Source organism: Glossina fuscipes, unplaced genomic scaffold (genome assembly GCF_014805625.2).
Source record: "Glossina fuscipes isolate IAEA_lab_2018 unplaced genomic scaffold, Yale_Gfus_2 182, whole genome shotgun sequence".
Taxonomy (NCBI): domain Eukaryota; kingdom Metazoa; phylum Arthropoda; class Insecta; order Diptera; family Glossinidae; genus Glossina; species Glossina fuscipes.
The window spans coordinates 251,720-273,734 of NW_023998525.1; the positions used below are offsets into that span (position 1 = coordinate 251,720).

Here is a 22,015-nt window from a genome sequence, read left to right on the forward strand (position 1 = left end):
TTTGAGATTTTAATTTTACAAGAATAGGTGTGTGTTTTTATGATCTTCAGTTAGTGGGTGTTTTGAGATTTTAATTTTACAAGAATAGTTTTGAGCTTTTGATTTTATAAGAATAGGTGTGTGTTTTTATGATGTTAACTTTGCAAGTATAATTTATGATTTTGCATTTGAAGTTGGAGGGGGTTGCTCGTGTATTGTTCACAGCACGACAAGCGGACAGATCGGACTTGCTGGTTGCGAGTATGCGGGCGGGCTTTTAAGCAGACGGACTAGTTTTCCGTAAGGAAGCAAAATCGCTTCCTTACAACATGACAACAACTTTCTGAAATTTTTTACTCAAAAAGCACTCCAAGGTCACCTCAGAATTTCTAAAAATCAAACGAAAGGTCTCTCTGGCTTTCTGAAAATCAAACGAACAGTCTCTCAGAATTTCCAAAGATCCAGGTTTCTCAAAATGAATTAAGAACCACTTAAAATGTGCATAAGAAAAAATGCATACGTTTTTTGATAGAAGTAAACAAAAGCTAAGAAAAATTTTCCCCAGGAAATTTTTATTTTGTTTATATTTGACCAGGAAATTGTTTACTCAAAACACTTAGTAACATGAGACTATTTATTCTATAAAAATCGAAAAGAAACGAATGAATTCAATCTGCTGAGTTGTCCCGTGTACGTCTGTCTGTCTGACGGATCTGTTGTCCGTCGTTCGTTCGTCCCGTCTTGGTCCATCGGTATCTGTCCAAGGTCCCTCCCCTACTTCCCCTCATGCGCCCATCCGTCCATACTCCGGAGGCGTATTCCGCTTAGCCACTCATTCCAATTTAAATTTTATAACCAAGCAATTCCAACTTTAATTTTTACTTATTACCGCTGGCATTTTGATTAACATCTAATAATACCTGAACGTTGAGCGCCAGCTAGAGAGGTGACATCCTCGTGGGGGACATACGATGGCTGCTCCTGATGTTTCACAAAGCAGATGTGGGCGGAGTACATACAAAATCGTTGCCTCTTCTAGGCAAGGCAGGCGGCAGGTGAGGCAGCAAAATTAATAAGTAGGAAGCAATTTGCTCAGCCGCCTCACCGAACACCACATGTTAATACTAGACTTCCTTAGGCTGGCACCGTTTCACCGGGCCTGATATCCGTTTTGCTTCTCATGTTAATTAGAGCGCAACCTCAACATTTTTCCAGAAAAAAAGTCTTGCTTTCTGTTTTATTTCAAAAAATTTTTTTTCACATATATTTTGCAATTTTAACAACATGGACATTTGCTTTGAATTGTATCAGAAGATACTCGTATATAAATCATAACTTTCTTACAGTAAATTACACTTCTTATTAGTAGTCAAACTTGCAATTTAATTTAATAAAAATTTTCTTTTCGTAAATCTGTCGCCTGCAATTTTTGTCCTGTTTTTCATTTAACAAACGAAATAAAGCGAATATGATTGTTTTCTGTAGTCGAGAAAGTTTTATCTTGGATTACAGTAGCTTAATTTTCTTTTCAAGTTTTGTTTGGTAATTGATATGCTTCTTTAACAATGTTGTCGCCTATTTGTTTATTTTCTTTTTTTTTTTTTGTTATGCAGAACTTCACTTTGGTGCGCAAGATATTATTAATTTGTCCGGAAAAAACTTGCAAATAAAACATTCTTTCTTTCGTTATATGGACAATAACAGAACTTCAAATAGTATAAATGTACCAATAAAATACCATTTACATATTTTTTTTTTTTTATTTCAGTATTGTCTTTTGGAAAGCACAAAGCGACTTAAAGTTTTCTTTTACACAAAACGTTTGCCATTTATCATAAAGTCATTTGCTTTGGTTCGCTCACATATATGGATTTTACGAAAGACATGAGAATTTTGCTCTTTCTCCTTTATTGTTATTGTAAATTATTCTATTATGACAAGAGAATTGCACCGTTCGACATTAAAGTCGTAATAACATTCGACTATAAATTTGGAGCAATAATGTCCACAATGTTTGTATTCATATTTTAAAATTATATAAATGGTTAAAGTAAAAATCGTGAATAAGTTTTAAATCAACTTAAGCGCATATCAAAGTCCAGTTCCTGTTTTTTTCTTTCACGACTCCTTTCCTTAGTTTATTTCTTTTATTTTTTTAACTTTTTGTTCGGGCTTAATATTCAAGTCCTTCCTTCTGTTTCCCAATGCATCTCCGATGATCTTCATAATGGTGACCACTTTCCAATTGTTATCAATTCGGGTTGCCGGTTCAAGAATATAAATTATTCGTCAGTTTGCTAACTATCAATTTTTAGTAACAGAGGTTTTGTCGATCTTTCTTCGGTAACCTACCGAAGCATAGTGAATATTTAAAGCAAAATATAACAGTAAAATCGTCTCGATTGAGGTAGTGATCCAAACAAACAACATAAAACGTGGTTGTTTTTGTCACGAGAATACCGTCCCGTGCGTTGATATTGCAAACAAAAAAAAAATATAACGGAAAATAAAAAAAGAAATAAATAACGAGGACAATATGGATGAGATATCCCCAGTAGAGCACCCTTACATATAGCAGCAATTACTATTTTAAATATAAAACTGAGGAAGAGTAGGCTTTGTGTCAAGCCTTAAAAATTAAAAATTTTCCATTAGGATTATATCTATTGGCATTAAACTTGCTGCTAAACCGAAGACAGAATTTGATCATATATCTACTCACAAATGAATGTTTAATTATGCCATTAAAGGAGGGAGGCCTTACAAAGCCGTGCTCTTTGGTCTTGATAAACAGAAGCTCTCTATCATTAAAACACATTTGATTAGTATGGATCTAGAAGATTTAGAGAAGAAGGGTTTCAGGGTTTATGATCTTCGTCGTGTACTTTCAACGGATGTTCATAACAATAGAAGAACAGGAGAAAAACTACTCCACTACTATTAACTATATGAGATTACGTTGGGATTTTAGAAATCAAGTCAATCGCTGCTCACTGTCAAGTTAATACAAGTCGCGGACGTAGTGTAAGGCGACGTAATACAGCAGGCTGTAAAGTATATACCATCAAATATGCCAATCTTCGTCAAAACAATGTCCATGTAGAAAAACTTACCTCTAGACGAAGCGCATACCTGTTATCTACAATAACCGTTCAAGCCAGAGGTATAACAGCAACTATCCCAATAGAATCTGTCGAAACATCCCTATAACTTCTAAAAGTTGAAATGTTCAGATCGCGAGAGATTCTGTAAACAACAACAGCACTTACTTGCAAATCTGTTCGCTGTCGAAGAAATTAAAAGGCGCACATTTGAATTCATAAATAGCGTTAAGAACTATAAGGCTAATGCGGACCAATTCGAGGTCATCACAAGTTTGGCAAGTAAATTTTTGTTACGGTGAATAACGATGTAATTATTATACGTCAGAATTATACGTCAGCAACAAAAATCTTGAATTATTTCAATATCGGATTAACTATAACCTATGCATATGTTTAGTGTTCCAAACCTGGCCTAACCCTGACCTATCTCTAAGTCATTGCGAGTTTCATGTCTACGAAATTGGCACATTGAGCTCTAGAGGAGGAATCGTCAGAAAAAATTTACCTCATACTCCCAATTATTAGAACTAATGTCATTGAGAATATAGGAATAAAACTTCAATCAACCATATATATCTACTTGTGCTATAATTTACAAATTGACAAGGCGACAGAATCGCATCGTCGGTGGCGATTTTAACTGTAGACATCAGAAATGGGTTTGTATCCAGTGAGGAAATGATTTCATTGACAATTTTATTGTATATCCGAACAATGTTGTCATGACGTATACACTAGATTTTTTCCTGACGAATATATCTGAATCAATGTCTTATTCATCAACGATAAATGAGACAAGATCTGACAATTGGTCAGCTACAGTTACTATTAACGATACCGTGAAGATACCGCAATGTTTGAAATATGATGTTAAAAATCCTAACTGAATTTTCTCCAATCATAAACATATCTAGGAATTCCAGCTGCAAATAACAGATTAAATAATGAATCAGATTATTTTAAACGTCCCTAAAAATTAACCATAAAAGAAAAGAGTTACTCAACGACATCAAATTCTTTAAATAATTCGCATAAGAAACTGTCATCGTATAAATTAGCAGCTATTTAGATAGATATTGCAGACTGCCGAGAAATGAGGCTGTTGACGTATATGGCTGTTGATACCATGTAAAATTAACAGTTTGAAGAACAAATCTAAAGGATTCCTTTTCTATACACCTTAGACAAGGGTTTTTCTCGATTTTGAAATATTAGTAGCACATTAAGGAAGAAAGCTGCAACTATTCCAATACTTAATCATAATATTTTAGGATTTTCTGCTAATCGGGAAAAATTTGAGACCTTCGCTGAGTGTTTTATTTCCCACCTTTGCCATTCTAGTTGTTATCAGTGCCTCTGGGATAATGAATTATGTGAGTAACACGAGCAACAGTTTCCTCACTTCCACTTCCAGCTCTACTGAAGAATTGTAAACAAGCTCGTACGAAATTCTTTTAATTATCAAGTATTTGGTGTTGATGGCATTAATAATAGTTGCGTATATGCTCTACCAGAGAAAGGTATACGACTTCTAAATGTTCTTCTAAGTTCCCGCTTTAAATTTAGACATTTCCCCAAAACATTTAAAAATTGTCTTCTATTAAATAGCCCAACAAGCCATCTGGCCCGCCATATTGCTATCGTCCTATTAGCCTTATTTCATTTATTGGTAAAGTTATAGGAAACGTAATTGAAAATAAATTGGTTAATTTTATTGAATCAAGCAACATTGTACCTTCACAAAAATTTGGTTTTCATAACGAACACAGTACTACAGATCTTCTTGGAAGTATACAAAACGTAACTCCAACTCAAATTATCAAGAACAGAAATCGACAGATGAGATGGTTCTTCTAGATATAAAAGTCTCGTTTAATACCGTATGGCGTGCTGATGTCATCTACAAAATGATTAATGATGATTAGTTATAATTTTCCGTATAGATTGATTAAAATAATATATAGCTTTTTAACTTTGCGGACTTTTGAAGGGTGCGTAGAACAGCAAACTTCAGACACATTTGCCATTCCTGCCTACAAGGTTCTTATGTCCCCTATATATTTATATACCTCGTATATTTGTCAAAAAACAAACATTATTTTATTAATATTTACTGACGATGCAGCTTCATTTTTCTCTGAAGTTTTAGCATCAGATAAAGCTTAAAAGAAACGCTAAACGGTATAATAATATCGTTCAGAAAATGGAAAGTAAAAATAAATTGCGAATAGACACAAGCGTTATATATTGCAAGAGAAAGGAAACAATGCTTTATTCCTCAAAGTAACATAAATATAAACAATCACACAATTCAGTGGGAAAAGAAAGTTTAATATTTGGGTCTTACGTTCGATCCCAGATTAAACATCAAATACCAAAGTTAATATTACAATTCGAGTTCTATACTCAGTCATTTATAGGAATTCATCTTTAAGCATAGCAAATAAGAGAATAATTTCGATACTTATCGTTCATTCAATTCTATTTTATGCAGCCCAATTGCGGTCAAATAGTGCGCAGTTTTAGGTTAAAAAATTAGAAATTACACAATTTACCTTGGCTCTATTCTACCAATCGTTTGAATTGTCTTGCAGATGTACAGTTAGTTTCCACCGGATTTGCAAGGGTTGCTTACAATTTTAACAGCAGACGCTTAAGCTCAGAATTCTCTCACACTAACGTGTTAAGCCCTTACTGGGCTTTTACTAAGCTTTTAGCTACCAAAAAAATAAGTCAGTTTAAATAAAATTTAAAGAAAACAATGTTTTTTGGTCAAGTACTGGACTAATTTCTATTTGGCATTGTTTCTTGAAAATAAATTGTTTGTAATTACGATAATTATGTTATTTATTTTTATCGGCTATCGTGTAGGAACATAGTTGATGTGATGTGTGAATATTATATCCGTTCTCTTCGCCAATCATACGCAAAACAATAAACGACCTGTCTGAATCTATCGCCCTCTACTGACCTTCCTACTTGTTGGTATCAACTTTTTGAGAAGTCTTTTTACTTTGATTGCTGTTTCATAAATTTTATATTTCCAACCCTTTTCAGACTGTGTTGTTTTTAGTGTTATTATTTTGTATTCTACTACTAGCTCTGATTACAATTTTAGTTGCTGCGCTTTTGAAACAATTCCTGCCTGTTATTACTCTGCACAGTTCTTAGTTCTCAGTGAAATTGTTGCAAATCTGAAGACATCTTCATCCGCTTGCAGAGTACATCACAGTACTGTAATTTTCTTTAATAAACAAAAATTTTGATTATCAATATTTTTCGTCACTAAAATCCTAAAACGGTTCCTAAATATGGAGTTCCAATGAGGACATAGCAGAGATATATTGAAGCATTAAGCTATCTTCATTGTAGTGGTGAATGTCTTAGCAAGTAGAATTCGTCTTTATTTCCAGCCCGTTTTTAACCATTTATTCATTCTATTGATTTTTTCTAGGTAAATTGATCATTAATAACGGCCAGCGAATGCTTTGGATGATTATATGGGAAACCTTTTCGTTCTTTTTTATATTAGTTTTGAATTTTTCTAATTTGTAAGACTTTTATATGTAACCGTAAATATAAATTAAACAAACATTTGTCTTACTTCTTTGTTTTCTTTGATCGCCAACCTTAAGCAAATAAAGCATTTGTCAGCATTTGCAGTCATGTTCTAAAATGTCATCCTGCGTACCGCTCTCCTCACCTGAGCTTATATCACGTTTTTTGTCGTTGATTGCAATTGGAATCTTTTCGTCTTTTGAATTTTCAGTTGTCATCTCCTCCAGACCATGTTGCTTTTGTATTAGCTGATAATTACCTTCGGTACAGACTGGATCTTCATCATGATCGCCGTCATTTTCATCATGGTCCTGATAATTTCGTTCGAGGACGTTGCAATCACTTGAGTCTAAAAATTCAATTCCTATTTCTTCTTTTCATTTTGTTTGTTTAAAACCTTTTGTTGTGTATAAGCAAGTGTTAGTTTTTGTGCAAAAACATTTCATTCGTTTCGATACGACTTTCAATTATTTCTTTATTCATACATTTTTTTTCTTTCATTTGCATATTTTGCTTGGTTTATTAACTTATTGAAATGACTTCAATTTTCTAATCTAATCATTATTTTACGTTTGAGTACTTTGGAAAGTTGTTATTGTTCCTTTTTGTTTCTTTACCGTTTGATAAATGTTCTATTTGTTTTTTGTTGCGTTTTTATGAATACTACAACTCTTATATTTAACCTTTTTTCTTTTTTGATGAAAAATTTTGAAGTGTTTGGAAGTGTTTAAGACTGTTTAAGACTGTTTAAGAATTTTTAATAATATTTAATAAGGTTGTGATGTTTAACACTGCTCAATTTCGAAGTGTTTAGAAGTTTTTAAGACTGTTTAAGATTGTTTAATAATGTTTAACAAGGTTTTGATGTTTAACTTGAAGTTTTCCTTTATGTTTAATTTTGAAAATCACATTTTGGCTGAAAATAAGCTATTTGTAGCGGAAATTGATTGTAAATACACTAAATAAAGCACAGGTTAGTTTTTCTTAACAAAAACAAAGTGAAAAGCATAGAAAAAATGTAACATCATTTGAATTTATTGATTCTATTCTACAAAGGCTATTTTATAAGGCGACACCAACGAAACTATACGAATCTCAGATGGGTCTCCTTGCTAACAAATTATTTAAATTTTTTTATTAAAAATACACTAAACAATTTTTAAACTAGATTTCTTTCAATTTTCTAAAAATACACTTAACTATTTTTAAACTAGATTTGTTTCAATTTTTTTTCAATTATTTTTTGAGAAATTTCATGTAATTTCGTCAATGCTTTCTAAGCATGGCAAAAGTAAAATTCGCTCTTAATGCAAAACTTATATTAATTAATAATAAAACTAAGTATAAGTACAATAAAACAAATAAGAAGGAAAAAAAAGCATGTACACAATCAGCATAGAGTCACACTTGCAACCGGCACAGGACCAAATTGCAAATGAACCCCTAAGTCATCGCAAACATGCATAAGCCTAGCAACCGAAAATAAATTGACAATAATTCATTTTCGAAACGTAACGAATTTTTAAGGATAAAAGCTAGTTTAAGTACGACATAGGTAAATCACGCTTATTAAGTAATGTTGCTTTAATGGATTTTAGAGTCCGATAACGAGAGTAAGTGATAGACGTCATTTAGGTTCTTGCAAACGACACGGAGCGGATTAAACAACTCATAATTATATTTACACTGACTAAGCTTAACCAAAATAAAGTACCTAGAGAAGCGGTTAGGGACATTAAAGCTTATTTCACCAACTAATGAAGGCGAGTCAATAGCCCCATTTATTACTTTGATTACAAAGGAAACGCCAAGAACAAGCCTACGTTTCTCAAGAGACGGTAAGAACGGCAAGAGCAATCTATTTTCTTAGGGAGGAAGAGAGGCAATCGCAGTTAAGTTGCAAATAAGAATATAAATTGATGATGGGCATGAAAATGTCTTCTTGTATTATATAGCGTAAAATATGCCTTTGAAGTTAGGCAGATTATATTTGTTTTTTGATTTTTTTTTTTTTTTTTGGTTGCTTATAGTAAAGGAAATCAACACTTTATCGCATAATAATTTCTTATTCGAAACAGTAATATAATATTCATACACATATATATATAAATTTATCATAATGATACGGATGAAGACTCAATAAATGAAGCCGAAATTGGAGATGTTTACACAATAATAAAGACGGGGTAAAAGATTCAGAAGATAAAAAAATAGGTATGACCAATTACATTCACATATTCGCTGTAATTCAGCGCGGATAGCACCTTGACATCTTGCTGGTCATCATGTACATCGCCTTAGATTGTTAATATATGAACAGGATCTAGTATTGTTAATGTCATTTGATAAACTTCTTTGGCTAAGGTTTAATAAACTTCTTTATCTAATTATTTATTTCCTCCGAAATATATTTAAAACTTTCATACGACTACACACGACTACATATTCAAAAAGTCTAACAATGGTAATCAGCCGCAAACTGACTACTACGTACCTCAGTTCCCTGATTTGGATAAATTGGAATCAACTAAACTTTTTAAGCAGTATTTCCCACATTTTAGAAGAAATAAAACTCATTATTTAATATATATTTTATATATAACATATGCACGCTTACGTTAATCTGCGATGCGAGCCCGGGTCCGTGAACGAAATTATAGCTTTAATCCGTTGAGCCTTCTGGGTGGAAATAAAAACATCGTTTTCAAGCCAGCAGATGATGAAAAAACGATTACGAATTGATCCGAAAATCCGAGAAAAAAAATGTCTTTTAGGAAAGAAAAAATAATTTTTCATGAAGTAAAAGTGATTTGGAAAGGGCTGCACAATATTATTTAGATGGATAATATTTATTAGAGCAAACTTTCACATATCGCCAAAAACTCGAGAAACCACTGCTTTACAAGACATGAATTGAAAAACCATTAATCCTAACATTTATTCGTAATTCAGCTTTCACTAGAATTGTATTTAAAACTTTCACATCTTCAAACGCAATTTTTCTTTTGTGTGTTTTCATGGAAAAACGTAGTTGGAATCTTAATAGCATCTATCTAAAAGTAGTAGATCCACTTGCAATTCTTTCCGAATAGTTTCTTTTCGTCCATATATATCCATGCAATGTAGTGACTAAAACAAATTCCCGTGTATAAAACCAATAATAAAATAATTATTAGAACCCAAGGAAAGGCACGTGATTCTAAGGGTGCATCCTCCCAATAACGCTTACAAGTTAAATACCAACAAACTGCCTTATTCATTCCATCTGCAGATTGCAATAATAAACAAAAGCAGAACAAAACGTAAACAAATTTTCATGGTGCTAACCTTCCATTTCCATAAATGATTGATCGATCATTTGTAAAATAAGACCGCCGATACAACTTCTTACCAGGTATTCACATTTCGTTCTCAATTTAGTTAATTCTTCCACTTTACAATCGGCTTTAACCTTTTGCATACCGTTTACTTCATCATTGAGACTTTGATTATTATCCTCTCCAGGGTTCGAATTTTTCGCACCACTATCCGGTGGCTCAGAGCGATTTTTCCTAATTGTTTTTGGTTTTCCATTATATACAAATGAATTCTCGTTGGTGTCCTGATTTTCTGTGAATGCCAAAGAATAGTTAAAGCTCCATCTTCATTTTATTCTTTCTAATTACTTACCAGTCTGTTCAAATTTTTTCGGTCAATTTGTTTCTGACATAATTGACGATTTTGTACTCTAGCCGTCAAAGTCAAAGCAAAGAAGTGTCTATCCAAGTCAAGTAACTGATGTAATTAATTAGAGTAAAACTGAAACTGTAGAAGAATGAGAATAAAAATAATCGTGAAACGATATTCTTAGATAAGTTAATGCCTGCAATTTTGTCCTAGATAAACGTCGGAAATAAACTCATTCATATCTGACTCCTTAGATTCAAATGTGTGCGTCATCGTACGATTCATAATTCAATAATAATTTTAATCACTTTAAATGTTTTCTAAATTTATTCCTCCTTTTAGCCTCTATTGCACCCTTTCAATTTTAAGCATAATGTAAGACCGTCTTGCCATTTAGTTGTCTGTGCTTCAATTAATCGTCAAAATCGCCACATTTTTCTATAAAAATTGCATCCATATGAGAGTAAGCGTATATGTTTGATTACAATTCTCAATAATTGAACATGTGTTTGTCTAAAAATTGCGTCCGTGTGAGAGTAAGCGTATATGTTTGCAGAATCCAAGGACGAACGCTGTTAGAAATGATGAAAATGATTCCGTTTTCAAAAAAGATAGAGTAGATGCTTAATTTAATCGTTCTAATAAAATTAAATATTCTATTCATATTATGTTTTCCAGGTACTTCCAAGATGTTTCAGAAACAAATCTTCGAATATTGGAAAGAGTTTGCTATCACAAAGTATACGTTTATTCGTAAGATTTTGCCCACAATTGCAAATTGTAGATTGCAATTGTAGTAGTAGATTTCTTAAAGATCCATTAATGTATTCATTGCTTAATAAGTGTTCAGTATCGCGAAATAAATGTTCTCCTTCCTCAATGTACCTGTTAAAACGAGAAATCGAAGTCAACATTCTGTTAAAACCAGAAATACATACGTACATATCCGAAGTAGTATGATTTGTCATAAAATCGACATAATTATCTTCAATATGTATATGTACCCGTTCCCGAAAATCTGCAGAGTACATCTATTACAAAAAAATACGATTTTACTTGTATTTAAAATTTTATTATATTTTATTATATTATTTAATATCGATTATTAATTAATATTAATTATAAAATTTTTTTTGTCTATCCCGCATTTATGGCGTTTACAACAAAAAAATTACAGAAAAATACAATTTTACTTGTTTTTTAAATTTTATTATATTTTATTATATTATTTAATATCGATTATTAATTAATATTAATTATATAATTTTTTTCATCCGTACGGCATTTATGGCGTTTGGACGCCTCGGTGACGCCTGCGTGCTCAGGGTCTTCGTTTGCGACGGCGACGTCGCAGCTGGTTAATTGTAGAGAGGTTCGACTCCGATCGGCGTTCTTTAATTAATTTGTAATTTAATTAAAAGAAAAAAAAAATGTCAGTATCGCAGTGCACTAAACAAGTATTGCTTTAGAGGTTACAGCTTGATAGCATTAGAGCTGGTCCGTAGTCGGTTGAGTCTTTTGTTTCCATTTGCGTAGCACGACCTGTTCGAACTTTCAATTTTTTTTATTTGTCGATGCGCGGTGGGAAAGGCTGCCGCTGATTTATTATTGCATTTTGCTGTAGAAAGAAGTGGCGTTAAATATAAAAGCAAAATAGTTAAAAGACACTATGGCAGCAAAAACATATGTAAATCTGAGGGCATATTTGAAGCATAAGGGAATAAAGTATAAAATTAATAAAGCAAAATATTTATGCGACCAGCTTTACAAACCAAAAGATATAATTCAAAATATGTCAGATTAAGAACGGTTATAAGAACACTACCGTATTGAGTCATATTATAAATCATAACTATCATTATAGCACTGATTAAATAATATTACAACATCGTAGTGACCTCTATATTATAACATCAAAGTAGCATTGCAGTACTCCACCACATATTAATTATTTTATTTGGAGTATAATTATGTATGGAAAATTTAACTATCGTTGATGTTCGCTATATTTCGCTATTATTTATGTACATACTAATTTCGTTAAATTTTTCAACTGGCAACGAAAGAAAAAGAAAAAAATTATAAAAGGAAAGAGAAATGCTACTTCCTCACCGAAACTGGAAATAAAATCCCTGGTAGTGAGAAATATAATATCCCTGGTACAGAGAAATAATTGCACACTTTAGTTATTTTTCCTCTTATATATGTCCCACTAAATCGCTTTAAAGACATATTAATTCATACGTACACACATAACATAATTTTGTATTTTGTCATTATTATTGTGTTATTCTTATGTATATATTCTTACGTATACTAACTTAGGTCTGATCGAGCATGTTTGCCGAGCTCTGACTCGTCTAAATGTGCTTCCCTTATGTGTATATCTTAGCATTAATACTACCTTGCGTACCAACTCGTATGATCTTAGCGAATGCTGACTTAATTCTGATCGAACATGTGTGCCTGCATTTATAACCTCAGCTCCTGTGCCCCGATTTATTATCAACTTATAAACAAACAAATTTGGTCGTGCAATACCATGATCAGCTGTTTTCCCAAGAAAAAGTATTAAATTATTTAGGAAAAGATGTAAGAAAATTTATTTTTAAATAAATGCAATTATTAAAATCAAGTAAAAAAGTTGTAATTTGAAGAACGTTTTCGGATTAAAATTATAAAATTGCATTTGTGGTTGAAAGGTGGAAAAATTGAAACGATATTAATAGAAAAAAAAACTAGTGAAAATTACCCAAAAGCTCTGAGAAGAAAAATGTTTCGTAGCCGGAGTTGGTTTGGTGGCACTTGAAATAAACCAAAAAACCGTTTATCGTTGGAACATCTAAAATATTTATATAGTATTTTAGAAAAAAATACAACGGTATCCGAGAGTAATAGGGGTTTGCTGGTAGAATCGTTAAGAAGTATAGCGGAAATTTTAATATAGGGTGATCAACATGACAGTTCGGTTTTCGAATAAGCAGCGTTTAATAATTCTCTCTTTATAATTATGTATTAATTATTCTCCTTATTTAAATGATATTCTATTGCTGGAGTTTAAGGATTTGAATGCCGCCCTCCCTCTTGTTACACAAATTATTTGTACCACTTTATATATTTTCATTAACACCTACCCCACCGGCTGCTCCACCTTTGGCAATTGTAAGTCAAAATTGAGTAGCGGGCTTGAAACGTAGTGTCGACATTGATATTCACGAAATGCAAAATCCTCGAGTTTCTTCCATAGTAGCTGTGTATTTGCTATCATTGGTCTTCCTTGTGCTTACTCACGCTCCTTTAGTTCATGCTTTAGCTTGGGTTATCTTGAATGGCGACAATAGTGTCTTTAAAGAAGGAGCTGCTGCTGTACTTAATGTTTATGTTTAACCTACCTTTGAGGTCCGATAGTTCATAGAATACATGAGGACATTTTTATAGTTGTGTCTGTCGCAGTTTATGAACTGTAAGCAGAAAACCCAACTTTTCACATTTGAAGACGTAGCTGGGTCCTTTGACTGATTTGGCCAGCTTTCGATGCCACCTTGCTTGCGCTTGGAGTGAAAGTACTCTTGACAGAGGCCTTACAGCCTTACAGAGGGACATGCTTAGATCGTTTCAAAATTTGAGACTGATCAGTAATATATATACATGTATACACAAAAAGTTTTTAAAGCTTGCACTCTAGGTGTTGCAAACGTTTCGACACAAAATACGGATATAATCTCATCCACTGACAGTAGATATAAAAAGGTAATAGTGTGTTGTATTGTAGATTACATTGAATTGATCCATAGCTCAGATTAATATTTTGATGCAAATCGAGATATTTAGCACCTGGCAGAATATTGTTATGAAATTCGCTTTTATAAGATACAGTCCGTATCACTGAATCGCGGATATTTTGTACAAGAGAAATACACTTCAAAGTTCTTTTACTACTTTGTCTTTCACAACAGTAGGAGTATTTATTTACAATTATATTTCTTACATGTAGGATTATTTAAAATTTATTTTAGCCGTACTCTCGGCTCAAATGTTCTTGCCCGACTAATTCTCCCTTCCACAAATATTCTGTTTATATACATTTTTACAAGCGTGTTACTATACCTAAATTTATGGTTTTATTTCCAATCTCAGCCTGCTTTTCCGCTAATCGTTTTCATCGGCCTGCAGCTGCATGAGGCGCCTAGCTGAAATTAACTGGATTTGGGATTTTCGTAACAATATTTTAAAAATATGGTACATAAAAATTTCCTAGATATTAATATTAATAACATTTAATCCAGAAAATAATTCAAGTATTCGTATAAAAAGCTTCAAAACGAGGCTTTCTATAGGAAGTAGTCGAAAAGGTGATCTGACTCGAACCATTTGCAATAGCGTTCTTCCTTAACCCAAACTTGACTTTGACACTTTGAGAGAGCGGTTCTTGCACTTGTGTATGTGTATAGCAAAAAAATAGGAACTCGAAAATGAAATTTAGTTAACGCCATAAGTAATCAGCGCTTTTGTTTTCCCTTTACATAATTTTTTTTTCCAGGCATACCAACGTTTTTCAATACGTTCGCTAAAGGCCGTCATTAAAATTAAGAACCCACCACAGAGTTGAATTTGTAGCAAATCTTACAAAACAAAAATCAAATGTTACATCTTTTTTTTTTTTTTTTGTTTGTCCAAATCTGTAGTATGAAAGAATTTGAAGAGTGTTGACTGTAGCTTTTCAAAAACAACATCCAATGTCGGCACTGGAAAGTAATCTTTTAGTAGCATTAGATTTAATTGGCCGAAATCCATGTTCAGCTGACTTTTTTTCTTTCGTATCGCTCTACCTTCCGGTAAAACTTTCCACTGCAGTTGTTGAGGGCCTAACAACTCCAGCTAGCAGGCATTCTTCTAGATTATTTCTAATAACTTCGCACTGGTGAATGAAGAAAATAAATCGGATAAAAATCCAAATGAAATCAAAGAAAACTAGAAACTTCAGACTTGGAAATAAAAGTTCCTCTAAGTCCAACAAAAGTAACCCAAGGCAAATAAAAGTATCCCTAACTCCCAATAAAACCACCCCTGGATGCTAAAAGTTTCCCCTAAATCCAATCAAAGTATCCCTGAATCGTAAAAAAGTATCTCCAAGTCAATGAAAGTTACACCTAACTCCAAAAAAATATGTCTATGTTTTTAGCACAGCTCAAAGTGGACTGCACATATACTAAGGGCTTCGTCGCAGGAAAATATAATACTGTTAAGCAAAATAAAACCGGTTTTCCAAAAACCATGACTTATGCTAAAGCCACTTACTTACACTACACTATATTGTTGATTAACAATGGGTGAAGAATAAGATAGAAGGTATTAAATTATTAAAATCATTTATTTTTAAAAACTAAACTGTAATCGTAACTAATGTTAACTAATAGTGGCATCTGCTGCATTTCCTCAAGACAATAGAATTAAAGCCCACTTCGATTTCGAGCGTTAAATGAATTGCTATAAATGTAATATATCTTTTTTCTACTAATTCTGTGAAAGGGACTGTCTCAGCATTTAATTGTTTTTCCTTGTTCCCGGCTCAGCATGACGTATTGTATGTAATGTGCCAGCAATATCGAAACTTCATAAACGTTTAGTTATTGTTCGGCTGGTATTGCTGAAACCGTAGGAATCCGTAGTCGTATCTGTTCTGACCCCCAATCCAATCTAATTAATATGATAATCCTCTCACGTAACTGCAAATGCATTTTCTTCAACATATATTAAAATTTAAAACAAAGAAAATTTTTACTTACGTTTAGATTTTGTGGTGATCTGTTTACAAATATCGTCCGTTAACAAAAAACCAATCGGCGTGTGACTCAGTGGATTTTTGCCACTTTTCAGAAGTTCTACATCTTCATAATCCGTATGAGCTGACATTGTGGTGCTTTCAGTTGTGATCCTGCGTGCTCCAACACTTTGTTGTTCAAAAATTCATGAGAATCTCATTGTAACGTGTCCACGCTTTTTCACTAATATCTCACTACGAACTGATCGCAAACTTTCGCATACAATTACTTCAGTTACCTGGCTCAAAAGATCTAAAGCCTCTTTTAGAAATAAAAAAAATAATTTACGATTAAAGGAGTTTTAAATGAAATTAATAAGTATATTACTACGGGATGAAGTTTCTTGTAATAGTGACCACTTTCAAATCGTGATCAATGTAAAGCACTCAAGCATTCCGATGTCCCACCAAAGCAGTCAATATTTCTACTGAACAGAACGGATTGGACTACCTATTCCAAGCTGGCCCAGGAGACTCTGAACTATAAAACCTTAAACGGTAACTGACCAAGGGCATGTGGACCGCTGCACATTTCATATTTTTATCTAAAAACCATATTAAAGACGCATTATTTACCTAACGGAATCAAAAGCTAACCTTGCTAAGGAAAACCAAAACAGTCCCCTACATCCTCCAATAATATTATTGCTAGCTACAAACCGGAACTTAATTGAGGTACACGACTTATCTAACTGCTTCGGAGAAGCTTGCTTTGAGTACTCTTACGCATGCTCGTAAGCATGCTGCTCATATATTTAGATATGTAACGTAGGTTCACATTCCATTATCGGAATCAGAAATAGAAAAAGCAAAACAATGAATGTAAATACTCAATCAAGCATTTTAGTTGAAATTACTTCTCATTGCCGATGACACACCTTAGATGAAATTACTTCTCATTGTCTATAACACACAACGAGATAACGAAATATAAAAAGTGTTTGAGAAAAATGTAAAAAAGTTTAAAAAAGAGATCTTCCAAGTATGTCAAGAAATGGTAAGAAAAACCAAACAAATATTATCAATAATCAAAGAATTGTACAAAGCAACAGCACTACGTAAACCAAAATTCGCACGTTAATATCATTGGCATAGAAACTAAACAATTCACAAAAAAATCGATTAAAAATTGATAAATTTAAAATAAGGGAATACTGTAATAAAAAATTATTAGGTGTAAGTGACTTACAAGATTACAATCGAGTTAAAGCATATCTTGAAAAATGAAAACTCAAATTTTACACATTCGCACTACATGAGCAAAGAAAAGGTACCCATTAACAATTTTAAACGTAGATACAAATGTTGATGAAATTCTAATTGAACTAAGTAAATATCAAGATGATTTGCTTTTAAAGAAAGTCAGCCAATTTTCAACAAAATCTTCTATTCAAAAAGATTATTCACTACCAATGTTTCCAACGCAAATAGCAATCTAACCATATTAGAAGAAATTACTAAGCTTTTACAGGTAAAAATGATGAAGAAATGGAGAACACCAACGTACATAACGATTAAATTCGATGATGATGTTTACCTTTCTCTACTTAAAATAATAGCTTTCACTTTAGTGTAATTGAGGCACTCATGGGATGCTCAAAATAGCTTTTTCGATATTCATTACTTTTGTAAATTGATTTGAAGAAATCTGCTGCCGCTTCACCTCGAACACTGTTAGAAGCTTATTGTGAAGCGTCACAGCAGCGGCTCTATCATATCCTAATTTTTTTTTTGTGCTTTCAACTGTTTAAAAATGGCCATTTTGATGTCAACGACGTATAACGCCCTGACGAATCAAAAAAGTTCGAAGATAGTAAATTGCAAGACTTATTGGGCGAAAATCCAGCTAAATGCGTTTACATGCGATGGCAAAGATCCAAAAGGAGAGAAAATGATGATACGAATTGACTGAAAATGCCATTTCGAACTATTTGAACACCGCGGTTTCATTGCTACCCAAGCAAAAAAAGGGGAGCTTTCTATGGCGTTGAAAAGTGGACCTACTATAACAATCCCAAGAGCAAAAAGCCATAGATTTGTCCAGGAGAGCCACATCCACATCGGTACCGAAGCGAAATATTCATGGCTATAACGATTTGCTGTGCATATGATGGGATCAACAAGGTGTAAATTTGCTATTGCAGATCTCTACTGACGTCAATTGAACGCCATGTATTGTTGCAAAAACCACCAGCAATAGCTGCGAAAATAGCTACTTTACGAATTGACTGAAAGAGCCATTTTGGCCACTTGCTGCAATTGTTGGCACTGGGTGTTCGAATGGGAAGTTCTGCCACACCCAGAGTACTCACCATGTTGCCATAAAGATGGGAAAAAGTTTTAGGAAATGATGGAAAATATTTTGGTTAACGTATATTGCACCAATTTTTCTCATTACTTGCGTTTTTCAAGTGACAAAACTATCAAAATTAACCCAACCACCTAATAGATCACTGTTGTATTATATCATTTATTGGGATTTATTGGGGTTTAATTGCAATATCCTCTGAATGCAGTCCCACTTATCAAAGGAGAAAAACTCTAATGCATACTTCGTAAAAGGTATAGGTACTCAGTATTTTGTAAAAGTTATGAGGTTTTCAGGAAACATCAACCAAAACTTGGAAATAGGAGACAGAAAAATATATTAAATAACCTGAATGTGAATAATTACAACATAAAATCAGGTATAAGCAGAGTAAGTGCAATCAATATGTCAATCCAAATTAACATTAACTCTTCTTTCTGGATGAATTAACAAATATGTTATTAAATATAACTACACAAATTATGAACTAACAAAAACAACTACAAATTGAAGTTGGCCCCGTGGACATCCTCGTCTCTACGTTAGAACCCTAACGTCGTCTAGTTATCAAAACAACATAAATATAAATAGCCTTAAAATAATTCAAGTAAATGTAGTCGACAATACGAATTTCAAAGTTCACTACATATACGCAAACCAATATGAATCTAAAGCATGACCTACGTTCTTATGGATACAAGATCATAAAAAAGGACCGATTAGGCGCATTGAAAAGAAATGGTATTGCCACGTTGAATTCAAAACATAAACTCCATTCTTGTCGGTACAATTTAAAAAGGAACGACCAATTAGGCGCATTGAAAGGTGTGATACTGGCACGCTAATCAAACACTGTAAAAATCATACGTACTATGAAAACCACATAATAATTTCTTTAGAATATCTCGAAACCTATACAACTAAAATACGTACCAATGTGAACAGAAATATGTGCACAGTCGCTACCTGCTACAAGAAGGGAAATAATTGCAACAGCGTAAAAACGGTTCTTTTTAAGAAGTTTGATTCTCTGAGCCTACAAGATTTAAACAATTGCTACATTGAATTCCGATACAAACTATATGCATCCACTTTACGTTCTTATCCCCGGTGCGGACCATTCTTAGATGTCTGTTTAACAAACTCTAGGATCCACTTAGATACTAAAAACAACACTTAAAATTGCCTAAAATCAATACTCTACAATAACAATCATAACACGTTAGAAATCAATGCAACATTGATAAACAAAAATAGTTTTCTTTCATTCTTCAAGAACAGCAACCCCTTCTAAAGCTCAAGTTTCGAAGCACGAATTGGAATAAATTTAATCACGGATTATTAGGAAAACCAACAACGCACACAGAATTTCAAACAAAAGCAATTTATCAAATTCTGAAATTAATGTTTATATTAAAAAAGTTATTGCATCTTACGTGAGTAGTCTTATTGTAGAAAAATAAAATATTGTTGTGTAGCCTTGCTGCATCTGTGGTACTGTAGCTTCAACGTACGTAAGTGCCTCTCGTCTCTCACCGGTTGCACACGTATGTTCTTCTTCTACAATACTATCCGTCGGGTAGACTTCATAAGAATCGCCGTAGAATTCAAATACGGAAGGATCATCTCCCTCCTTTTTTAGTTGTTCCCAAAGTCAGCGCTGCAGCTTTCCTTTTTTATTAGGCTTACCACCAGTTGCTGTTACGTTCCTTTCCATCAGCTCCTGTTTGAACTGTTCCGCTGTTAAATCGTGTAATTTTACCTTTTCTCTTAGTTTCCACGATCTCACTTCTGACACAATTTGTTATGAAATTTGCTTTCACTGAGATACAGTCCGTATCACTGGATCGTGGATATTTTATTCAAAAGAAATGCACTTCAAAGTTCTTTTGTTTTACTACTTTGTCTTTCACAACAGTAGGAATATTTATTTACAATTTATTTTGGCCGTAATCTCAACTTCTACGGTCTTGCCAGACTAACTCTACTTTTCACAAATATTCTATTTATATACAATTTTACAAGCATCTTACTATACCTAAATTAATGATTTGTTTCTAATCCCAGCCTGGTTTTTCCTGAACCTGCATGACGCGTCTGGGAATGTACACTTAGCTTTTACCTGTCTGCTTTGCCGCTAATTGTTTTCATCGGCCTCATTTTTTCCTTTTTGAGGGAATTTATTATTACGAAAATTACTTAGCTGACATTAACTGGATTTCGGATTTTCGTAACAATATATTGTTCATTCAATTAATTGTTTAATTTCGGAATATAAACAACATAATAATAATATAACATGAATAGACAACTCAAGTGTGATATGGAATATTGTCAAATATATAGGATAGATAAATGTAATAAATTACAACATATTTTTTTTAATAAAAAATATCTTTTTTACTGAAAGCCATTGAAGCACTTAACGAACAAAAAATTTAGAATTTTTTATTACTTCAAAATAAGCGAAAAAAACAAATTATTTTTGCTACACACATACATTCTATTTGATTTTTTTCGTACATTCGCCGTTATATGTATACCATAGCATATATTCACTTGAGAACACTTGCTTTTGCTTTGCAAACATTTCAAAATGGGATACCATATCAAGAAACAAAATCTTTGCCCTTACAAATAACGAGAATGAAAGAGTAAGCAACTAAATTGCTATTAATTAACAGAGTTACTGCGGTTATTTATGACAGAAACGCAACAAGTCTATAATAATTTCCTAGTTCGACCAACTTGTCATTTCCTCGTTTCTAGTTATACATTAAGACAAACCAAACAAATCCCCCCTCCAAATTAAACCAAATTAATAAACAAGAATCCGGGAAATATGCGCAGTAACAAACCCGGGTAACCGCACGTGTCGATTATTTCTATGTCAACTTAATTTATTTTATTGAAAATATTAAATTAACCACTTTTTTTTTGCGAGCAGTCTCTCTCGATCTTAATTTTGTTATTATTAATACGTTCATTATAACGCGTACCGAGGCATTTGAAGGTTATTTAGAGCTCTCCTTTTATATTCCATATATTTTAATATATATTAATTTATTTTTTATCATTATTAATTAACTTTTAGTTTTATCTCTAAAATAAAAGTCAATCTTCAGTTACTAAAACAAAATTAATTGAAATTATTAAGATATAGCTAAAGCTTCCAAAGTTTGAAAACTGCAATTCTCTTTTTGAAAAATAACACGTACTCAAAAGCTTCTTCTCAAAGCTTTCGGCAATAATGCACAAAAAATTACGAATTTTTCTGCCAAGTCATACTTTTCATGAAAGTCTGCATATTGGACGATGTCCAAAACGTCAACCACTCGAACCAAAACTAATTTACTTCGTTAAAATTTTGTCTGTCATCGAAAACTACAAACTAGACTTTCTCTCCATATAAGGGTTCGCTTTTGATCATAAACACTGTAACAAGACATTTGTCGTCATGTTAATTTTTGTTTTTTTCGCAATAATTTTCGGAATAACTTGACTATTTCTTCTTGGTTTTACTCTTTCAAAAAAGGAATATAATTTTTTTTTCGCAATTTTTTTCGCAACCTCCAACAT

The 22,015-nt window shown here is 32.8% G+C and overlaps 1 long non-coding RNA gene across 1 annotated transcript; it reads right to left on the reverse strand.

Annotated features, from left to right (window-relative positions):
* Positions 1–14,534: 14,534 nt before the first annotated feature.
* Positions 14,535–20,311, reverse strand: LOC119641839. Its single transcript, XR_005247895.1, has 3 exons — positions 19,873–20,311; positions 16,094–16,390; positions 14,535–16,033 (listed from the first exon to the last, which is right to left on the reverse strand). It is a non-coding gene; the product is annotated as an uncharacterized LOC119641839 (long non-coding RNA).
* Positions 20,312–22,015: the final 1,704 nt, after the last annotated feature.